Raw genomic sequence first — 11,404 nt, 5'->3', positions numbered from 1 at the left:
CACTTGCTTTCCTGTATTATTAAGAAAATATTTAGTTTTTTCTGAAATAAACATTTGTCAGTATTATATGTGGCTTTGCAGATGAGACAAGGAAATATTTATTTATTCGGGCAGTCTTGGTAAGGTAAGGAAACAGACTCATAATTAGAAGGTTGCCATTTCGAATCCCAAACTGCCAAGGTGCCACTGAGCAAAGCACTGTCCCCACACAATTCTCCCAGGGCGCCTGTCATGGATGCCCACTGCTCACTAAGGGTGATGGTTAACACTAGAAGTCCCAGGTTTTTCTGACCCCCTCAGCCCTACCAGCCCTACCTTGGTTTGAAACTAACAACTCAATCACCAACAAATGGTGAGCAGAGGACACATTTCGTTGTGTCACCATGTGCTGTGCTGCAGTGTTTCACAATGACAATCACTTCACCTTCTCTTTATTGTTAAAAACTGATTTAAAAAGATTTATAGAATGTGGAAAACAAGACTAATCAGAAAGAGCATTTCAGAAGAATGTTTTAGAAAAGTGCAGGTGAGTGAAACATGTTCATCACTCACCTGAACTAAACAGGTACTTGAGTTGGGAAGATTACTTTGGAAATGTAATTTGTTACAAGTTACCGTATTTAAAATGTATTTAAATTACTATGTGAAAGTAATGTAACATTTTTTTTAATTACTTTTTGATTACTTTAGTAAATTATAAATAAATATTCTTAACAATTTTGTAACCTGGTGGTGTTTACCTTATATAGCATAACTAAACATTGTCTAGTTACAAACTCCTTTATAAACATGAATTAATAAACATAAAAATAATATAATAATATAATGACATAATGTCAGACTTCAGGCCTCATTTTACTATAAAATCATACAGTTATAAACCACTGGGAACATTTAGGCCCTGTTAAAAACAGAAGAGACGCAGTGATAAGAGTTCCTGGGAATGTAACTGTCACTCAAATGCTAGCAAATGAGGCAAAGCCCCGCCCACGTGAGAGAATTGTGACAAAAGGCATAATTCTGAGCGGTCAGGGTAAATATGGATAACTTTTTCTGGGCTTTTGAGGAGTTTTGCTGTTTTACTGTCCCATTCTTGCTTGATATTGATTTCCAGCTGCTGAATAGTTTGTGGTCTTCTTTGTTGCATTTCAGCACCCGGACACTTCTCTGACAAAGCCATTGCTGCAGTTTGGGGTTTTGCATTGTCCACCTGACATACACAAGGTGTTCTCTGAAATAAATGTGGAGGATATGTTAGATTCCTGTAAATCATTAGGTTATGCACATAACCACTGTTTCCTGAGATGGGGCAACAGGGGGAGGGCCCATATTCCCCTTAGTTCAGAACCACTCTTTGCCAAGCTAGGCTATTATAAGACTAGGAGATTGCCGTCACAAGATGCTGCTTTGACACAGCTGGGTGTGTATATGGATTCAGATCTAAAATGGAGCTCCCACACCTCAGCTGTAGTAAAGAAGGCCCAACAGTGACTCCACTGTCTCCTCTATGTGGTACTTGAGCTGCACTGTGGTGGGCAAGTCAATGCAGATGGTCACCGCATTGAAATTCATTGGTCACACTCTTCCTTCCCTAAAAGACCTCTACAACACCCACTGTTTCAAGAAGGCACACAGCATCGCTAAAGACTGCACACCTTGGACGTGGTGTGTTTCACATGCTGCACAAATAGAATGAAGGACAGTTTTTACAACCAGGCATTAGTACTCATTAACTCGAACACATATACTGCAACATACACACTATATCTGCTCTGCTGATACTACATTACATTATACTACAATTCATACCAGTATGCTACCTCACTCATTTGACTTGTTTTGCACACTCCTGTACAGATTTGTATTTATTACATATTTATTTTGCTTTATGTGTAAATTCATTCAATGTTTTAATCTTCAATTCTTGATTATGCAATTTTGCACTACGGGTGGTGGGCAGGACCTCAATTTCATTGTACTAAGTATGATTGTGCAATGACAATAAAGCTCCCTGATTATGGCTCGGCGCTCTTCATAGGGAGACTGACCAGGCCCACTGTGTACGTGCTGTCCAGATCCAAAGATCCCCCACCCCCCACAAACCTTGTTGCCATCAGGCTCTCCACTTTTTTGTATCTAGCCTGCTAGCCAGGCTAAAAAAGCAGCCTTTTAAACCACTGCTTTCCTAGCATGTTCCTGACCAATGCACGGTCGATCGTCAACAGAATCCGCTTGTCCGCAATTGACACGGAGACGTGGCTACAAATTGGGGACCAGGATATGTACAGCAGAGCAAGAGCAGGCATCAGAGAAGCAAAACAAGAATACTTTACTTTATTTAGCAGACGCTTTTATCCAAAGCGATTTACAAGAGGAAGACACCAGCCATTCTCGTTCGATTTCTATAGAATTTTGAGTTTACAAAACTAAGAGCCCTGATAAGGCCTAACTTGTCAGCAAAGAGCATGCTCGGAGATTGTTAAGTGCTAGACGAAGAAAAAATTATAATGTATATATATTAGAGGTGGGCATAGATTAATTTTCTTAATCTAGATTAATCTCACTGTAATCTTGGAATTAATCTAGATTAATCTATAGCAATCTAAATTAATCTAGATTAATCTATAGCAATCTAAATTAATCTTAAAAATACAATTTCCCTAAAGCAAAACCGGCGGCTTCATAGCCGCATCCATGTTTCCACGACATGTGATGTGGTAATTTCTAGAGCTGTGCGATTCATGACTCACCCGGGTTAATTGCCCGGATCTTTTAAAAGACTCATGAGTCACGAATTTGAGGTCTCCATTGAACCGAATCCTAACTACACCAAGTCTAAATTGTAAACTCCAATATATTGGCTTACATGAGTCCGGTTGTAGAGGAAGTTAACCGCCAGGAGCGCTAACCCGCTCTCTGATCCGGGTGCGTACTGACTCAAGTGACTCAGGTGACTCACACACCCGGATCAGTTTAGTGAGTGACTCAGAGAGAGCCGAATCCTAAAAAGGTAGTCAAAGTCAAGTCAAAGTCAGCTTTATTGTCAATTCTGCCACATGTACAGGACATACAGAGAATTGAAATTACATTACTCTCAGACCCATGGTGCTTACAAGTAACATTAAATACAAAACAGTAACATTGAATACAAAAGGTATGAATACAATTTTAAAAAACACAATATACAATTTTAAAAACACCATATACAAATAAGGGCACATGGTGGAGAGTGCAAAACCATGTAGTGCAACAGAGGTAAGTTTAAAGTGATAAAGTGACAAGTGAGGTAGTTGGCAGACCAAAGCTGCATAGAATGACTGGTGCACGGTCAGTTTGTGTGTGTGTGTGTGTGTGTGTTAGGGTTCAGAAAGTTTGTGGAGCAGAAGAGGGGAGTGGGGGCAGAGCCGGGAGGGAGTTGAGCTTCCTGACAGCCTGATGGGTGAAGCTGTCCTTCAGTCTGCTGGTCCTGGCCTAGAGACTCCGCAGTCTCCTCCCTGATGGCAGCAGGCTGAAGAAGGTTTGCATTGGGTGGGTGGGATCAGCTGCTATGCCGAGGGCTTTCTTGGTGAAGCGTGTGCTGTAGATGTCTTGGAGGGGGGGAGAGGGACACCGATGATTCTCTCATATGCTCTGACTACGCGTTGGAGAGTTTTTTGATCCTGCTGAGGGATCTCCTCACACTGTCCGGGGAGAGAGTCAACACCTGGTCACCAGGAGGGGGTGGGGTCTTCTGTGCTGTGGTGCTGTTTTTCCCTTCAAAGCGAGCGAAAAAGGTGTTCAGCTCATTCAGCAGGTATACATCCACACTAGGTATACATCCGCGCTAGGTATACAAAATAAAAAATAAAGGTCTTTAGGAAATAAGAAACTAAAAGACACAAGAAAGAAGAAATATACTTATAAATCTAGTGTAACCATTTAACTCCGGCACAATAGCTTGCGTAGTATAAACCCAGCTCCCAACTCAACTTTGTGAATAGATTAACGGCGATATTTTTTTATCACCCGATAAGAGTCTCACGTTAACGCAGCACGTTTTTATCACCCGATAAAGAGTGTTACGTTAACGCAGCACGTTAAGGACGATAACGGCACACCACTAATATATATATTTTTGTATTGTTTTGTGCAATGTGTACGCATGTGCGTGTGTAGGTGTTAGATTTGACAGAAATATTTTTTGAATAGGAGGGTTTTCACCTGCTTCTTAAAAGTGGTGGTAGTCTCGGCTAGTCGTATGGAGGAGGGCAGGTTGTTCCACCAGCCAGGGACAACAGCGGAGAACAGAGTTGATTGGAATAATTTCTTTTGCCGATCTGAGAGAGCGTTCAGGAGTGTAGCTAGGTAGTATTGTATTGATTTAGGAGGGTGCAGTTCCATTTACAGCCCTGTAGGCAAGCATCAAGGATTTGAACTCAATGCAAGCATCTACAGGTAGCCAGTGGAGAGAGGTAAGAAGAGGTGTAACATGGGTGTATTTCGGCTGATTGAAGATGAGATGGGCTGCCATATTTTGGATCATCTGGAGTGGTTTTAATGTGACTGCAGAGGCTCCAACCAGGAGAGAGTTAGAATAGTTGAGTTTGGAGATGACCATTGCCTGGACGAGGAGCTGCGTAGCCTGTTGCGAGAGAAAAGGCCAAATCTTGCGAATGTTGTAGAGAGTGAGCCTGCAGGATCTGGAGCAACGTGATGGTTCAAACTCAGTTTGTCATCGATGCAAACTCCAAGGCTTTTTGCAGACGCTGTGGGTGTTAACAGTAGCGAACCAATTTGAATTGAAAGGTTTTGCTGAGGGGAGTTGTTGCCCGGAAAGATCAGAATCTTGGTTTTGGATAGATTGAGTGGGAGGTGTCGCTCAGACATCCATGCCGATATGTCTGAGAGACAGGCCGAAATTTTTGTTGCATCTTCTGGTGGGAATGACAAATAGAGCTGGGTGTCATCAGCGTAAGAGTGATAGGAGAAGCCATGTGATTGGATGATGTAAACAAGTGAGCGAGTGTATATTGAGAATAGAAGGGGGCCAAGGACAGAGCCTTGTGGAACCCCTGTGGTTACCCTAGAGAGGACAGATGTCTCATCTCCCCATGATACCTTGAAAGACCTGTCGTGAAACTAAGAGGTGAACCAATTTAGTTCGGTGTCGAAAGCAGCAGATAGATCAAGTAGAATAAGGACAGATGATCTGCGGGCAGCTCTTGCAGCATGAAGGTCATCCATTATTGCCAGGAGGGAGGTTTCAGTTGAATGCCCTTGTCTGAAACCAGACTGAAAACAGTGTTGTTTTCGCCAACGATGACATTTCGTTGACGTCACTTTTTTTCATGACGATAACGAGACGGTGAAGAGATAAACTCTGCTCTTTGATGACTAAAACATGACGAGACTTGTGTGTTTTTTCGTTGACGAGACGAGAATGGATGAAAATGTTAGTGGGTGGTCTGTCAGACGTTTAAAATGCATGACATTTCTGCTTATTGTGCGTGTCAATTAAATGTGTACTCACACTAGGCGGTTTGAACCGCGCCCCGAGTGCGTTTGACCACCAAAGCACGGCTCGTTTGGCTAGTGTGAGTGCTCCGAGCCGTGCCCGGGTGCGGTTCGTTTAGCCGGCCCTGGCCCGGTTGGAAGAGGTGCGGTTCAGTTGGACTGCAGAGGTGTTTGTTGGAAATTTGGGCAGATGAGAGCATACAACAACAGCTGGACAAAACGCATAAAACAATGGACTCCATTGCGATCAGCGAGAGCGCCGCTTTCTGTTTATGCTGAAACTCCGCCCACCATAATGACGTGCTCCGGCACGAATGCTGAAAGCATATGTGAGTTCAGGCCAGAGGGGGAGTGGGGAGGGGGGACAATAGTACTCGGGCCCGGTTCATGCCAAGAGTACACCCAAAAAGTATCTGGTCATGCCCATCACCTGGCATGCAGCGCACAACGTGCTCAACACATCACACTGTTGTCACTCATCACAGACAATGGACCACAATGGCGGCAGTTTTAACACAGGGGCTTGGTGGTCGCAAACGTAGAGACGACATATGGGTGTATTTTAAATATAACCCAGCATATAATAAAACAGAGTGTATTGTGAAGGAAGACGATGACAAATGTGGCCACAAAGTAGGCGGAAAAAATACGACCAACCTTAAGCGGCACCTGAAGGCTCACCACAAGGATATTTTTTCGAAGGTAAGTTACAAGTTCTGTTAACATTGTCACGTCCATGCGGGCATGACGCGGCGGGTGAACGGAGAGGAGGACGAAGAGTGACGAGGAATGAAGGACGCTTTCACCTGACATCACGGAACAGGGGTTTAATGGTGACTCACAGGACAGGGGAGACATCCGAGACGTAGACACTGGTGAACATGGAACACAACTTTAAAGACCTGACAGCGAACAGAAACGAACAGGGCAGCTTTATACAATTAACACAGGTGAAAACGATTAACCATGACCTGTGCGCCTAACCATGACCTGTGCGCTCACAGTCAAGTTACACACACACACACACACACACACACACACACACACACACACACACACACACACACACACATACACACACACAGTACAGATACAATATAATTTGGCTGCTGCTCAGAATGAAAGATCAGAAAGTTTTAGTACAGGGCCAGTTAATAAACTATGTATTTTTGTTTTGCTTGTTTGAGACTTAAGATAGAGTGAGCGTTAAGACCATTCTATTTTCTTAACATGGTAGTATTTTGAGTATTTTTCATAGTATTTTAAGTATTTTTATGGTATACCTACATTTGATTGTTTTGTATTCACCTGTAATCCTTTACAGGACATGTACGTTGTATACAGAGATAGAGAAATTGTATCCCTTCTATGTTTTTTCCTCAACCAGATCCCACAGACCAGAACTCCTAAAGAGAAACCTGGTGGTCCAAAGGACAACAGGGCACAGTCATCTATCCCAGCAGCCTTTGCCGCAGCATCCAAATATAAGTCAGACTCCCTGGAACAACGTGCCAAAGAACAGGCGATCGCTCTTTGGAATCTTTAATTCTTTTATTACATTGTTTGCACAAGTTAAACATAGAGTGGGGTTGTATGATGTCTGTTTTTACAAATAATATGCATCTTAATTGCACTGGCAGACAAGGCCATGTTGAGCATATGTGTTCCTCATCCATCACTCATATTTTGGGCATGTGTATATTCATTGTACTTTAGCAAATTCTGAGAAATAAAGCCGCAATTGTTGAAGTAGAATGTTTTTGTTTTTGGCTTTTTTGGAGTAATGAACATTGATTCCACTGTTACCACTTTATCTGTGTGTAATGCACAATCATTAGATCAGAAAGTATTTGCAGTTGGGTGGAAACCTTATACGTCTAAAACCATTCCTTTATTATTGTAATTATTGGTGAAAATAGCTGATCTGCAAGCTCACAATGTGTTGAACTTATAGATCTGCTTCTATTTTCACAACTTATGTGTGACACTGCCCAGCAGAAATCCCCAATACTTATTGACCTAAATTAATTTGTTAAAAGACTATACTTTTTTTCCTTTTTTTGACTAAAACTAGACTAAAACCTTTTTGAGTTTTTGTCAACTAAAACTGGACTAAAACTATCACATATAGAAGTGACTAAAATTTGACTAAAACTAATAAACATTTTAGTCCAAAAGACTAAGACTAAGACTAAATCTAGGATGGTTGTCAAAAACAACACTGACTGAAAAGGGTCGAGAAGATCACGCTCGTGGAGAAATGAAGAAAGTTGAGCCAGGACTGCTCTTTCAAGAATTTTTGAAAGAAAAGGAAGGTTGGAGACTGGGCGGTAGCTATTTTTTTTTGAGAAGGGGAGCAATGACTGCCTGTTTGAAAGCAGTGGGAAATGTTCCTGTTGTGAGTGAGGAGTTTAAGACGTGTGTCAGAGCAGATAATATGGTGGGCTGTATGGACTGAAGGAGGTGTGAGGGGATTGGATCCAGGGAGCAAGTGGTGGGGTGACTAGACTGGAGAAGTTTAGACATGTCCGATTCAGAGAGGGGAGTAAAGGAAGACAGTTTCCTGGTTTCAGAGGTAACAGCAGGATGGGGTCTGGGGTTAGGTGGTGAGAATTGTTTGCTAATATCAGCCACCTTCTCTGTGAAGAAGGTAGCAAAGTCTTCATATGAGAGAGAAGTAGAGGGGGGAGGTGGTGGAGGATTCAGGAGGCGGTTAAAAGTAGAGAATAGTTTGCGAGAGTCTTTGCAGTTGCTTTGCAGTATCTGGTCTTTGCTGTAGTGACAGCAGCAGAGAAGGATTTCAAGAGAGATTGATACTTATTAAGTTGATCCGGGCACTTGGATTTCCTCCACTGCCTTTCAGCTGCTCTAAGATGGGTCCCGTGGCGGCAAACCTTGTCAGAGATCCACGGCGAGGGTGGAATCGCACATGTCGGTTTAGAGGTTAGAGGGCAGAGTCTCTCGAGGCGAGATGTTAGTGTGGAGCAGAGGATGTCTGTAGCACAGTTAGGGTCCTGAATAGAGAGGATGTCTAGGGGGGAAAGCTCAGAGGAAACAACAGAAGACAGTCGAGTAGGGCAGAGGGTGCAGAGATTATGGTGAAATTGTGTTAAGTGTGAGGTGGCTGTGGTGCGTGCCAGGGGGGAAAGCCTGAAGTGAATAAAAGAGTGATTGGATAAATGTAGAGAAATGACAGATGTGTTGGCTGTGGAGCATTTGCGTGTAAGTATGAGATCTAGTTGTTTTCCAGCTCTCTGCGTTGCGGTCGTGCAGAGAAGAGTGAAGTTGGAAGCAGAGATGAAATTTTGGAAGTCTGCTGTTTGCAGCTTGAGGAGATCGAGGTTGAAGTCTCCTAGTAGCACAAGGGGCAGTTCCTCATCTACGATGGTGGAGAGAGTGGTGTCTAGTTCCTCTACAAAGATCCCCAGCGGACCTGGAGGATGAAATAAAGCAACTATGGACATTTTTACTGGGTGTGTAATAGTTACTGCATGGAATTCAAAACTGGTTGCTTGAGTAGCAGAGATGGGAGTGAATTTCCACAGAATACTCAATCAAGTTATTGGATCACCTCTCAAACATCCCCAGAAATGTATGTGTAACCACTGTAAAGAATGTAACTACCCTTATAGCAGATATGTACAAGCTCAGGTGATTCACCCAAGGGGGGGGCCAGTGTCTAGGTTTGTGGAGGTAAATGCTGTGCTATGTGATAGTCAGGGGAAAAAGATGCTCAGACCAGGGGAGACAGTTGAACTCACTATTATATTTAAATGGAAATAAAAAAAATAAATGTACAATCTAACAGCCGGCATTCACTATAACAAAACAACAAAAACTTCTCTCTCATAAAACCATAACTTAATAATCAACACATAACAATTTCCAATAATTATAAAGTCTCTCTCTTTGTCCTTCTTCCCAAGTTGAGTTGTTTTCTCCTGGTCAACAACGATGCAAAAGTGCTTTTTCGTCTTAGTCAGTGCTTTATAGTCCAGTAGGTCTTAGGTGTAACAGGTAATAGTCAGAGTCAATGATGTCAGATCAAATCCTACCACACCGGTGACTTGTATGATGGAGAAGGAATGGTGAAGTTCCCTCTCAGATTGGTGAAGAACATCCGCTTTCCCGGTGGCTCGCCATCCCCCTCGTCAGGGAGAAATCCAGCTTTCAATTTCTAACCTCCATGGCCGGCTCATTAGGGAAAAAAACCTAGCCAAGACGATCCGTACACAGACATTCACAGGTTCTAGATAATTTCAGTTGCTTTGGGTATTTCACTTAACACTGGTTTTGGGGGTTAAAGCCACTTATTTTCACAATCACCGAAATGTTGTCTCTCGCTGGCTCTCTCGTTTGCGTGCGCTCCTCGTGGTGCTGCGTTGTACTGACTAACTTGCTAACACAAATCAGGGCGGGACTTTCTCCTCTCCTGCAATGGCGATACAGTACTGAGTGGCCCGACCAATAGCAAATAAAGAAAACTTGACAGGCACCCAAATAACTTTAATTAGTCATAGTCTGGTTTACCATGAGTGGAAAAAAATACTTTTCATAAATTACACCATCCCTAAATGAAATGAGGGACACTTTCTACTGGGTTACATATGGGAGGGCCTGAAACACATCAATTACAGGGAGTAGGGCTGTAGGACACACATGGAGCAAGGGAGTAGGACACACACAGAAAACATGGACATCACGTTAGCAGAGGAACTAAAGCATTTCTTTACTCACTTTGAGAAAACTGCAGACATCCCTACCATGCAAATCGCCTTGCCCATAGCCTCTCACACTCACCCTCCATGTTCACAAGGTGTTCATAGCAGTGATTCAGAGGAAAGCTGTTGGTCCTGATGGAAAACCTGGGAATATCTGATCCCTTGTGTTCACCAGACTTTTCAACTTTGCCATGTTACAAGCCTCTGTCCCTCACTGCTTAGCATCGGCAACCATCTTGAGAAGATGGTTCTAAAGCAAATAAAAGGACTGCCGCATGCATTCTAGAGGGATTGAGAATTGTTTCATGTAATGTTTGCGGTTCGAGCGGATCTTTATGTATAGGGAACATTAACGTTCCCATTTCTGTGGGAATTAGAGGGCTAGTGGGGTAGCCCCTCATTTGGAGAGGGCTGGGAGGTGTGAGGGGGTTTAAGCGTTCGAGTTTTTACTTGAATGTTTTTTGCTTTTGTTTTGTTATTTTTACTAGCAGTAGACCTAATTTGTATGAGAAGTTAATAATGGATGTTATACTGGATGATGATCCACAGAAATATTGGGGGTAGACATGGTGATACAATTAACCCAGTGAGCTGGAATGTAAAGGGCCTGGGCAACCCAGATAAGACAGCTAAGATATTGTGCCATCTTAAATCTTTACAGCCGGATATAATATTTTTTCAAGAAACTCATGGGACAGGCATATCAGGCAAATGTAAGAGCGGGAGAAAGATCTAAATATAGTGAATGTATGGAAACTGTTGAATCTGAAGGGGGATACTCTTTTTTTGTGTGTGGACGGTGCTTTGCTCAGTGGCACCTCAGTGGCACCTGAGTCAAACAAAATGACTTCAAAAACATACATATATAAGTATTCCAATTCTTAGACACACATTGGGCCTTAAGACAAAATCAGGATAGACATTTGTACATATTGCTCATTTGACATCTTTTATGTCTGATTTCTCAAACTGGGGACAAGATAGTAATAAACAAACTCTTCTCACTCTGAGACAGCACAATGAAGTCAAGATACTGTACATTGCATCTGAGGTTCTTGACTTGATAGACAGCCCTGTGGAGGATGAGTGGGATGAAGATTAGGATAATGTCACGACTACGGACTTACGGGGGAAGGAAGCGCAGAGGTCTGACATACTGGGAAGGGGTTTTTATTATACAACAAATAAAC

This window comes from Denticeps clupeoides, chromosome 2, assembly GCF_900700375.1.
Source record: "Denticeps clupeoides chromosome 2, fDenClu1.1, whole genome shotgun sequence".
Taxonomy (NCBI): Eukaryota; Metazoa; Chordata; class Actinopteri; order Clupeiformes; family Denticipitidae; genus Denticeps; species Denticeps clupeoides.
Note: the sequence above shows the minus strand (reverse complement) of the source record.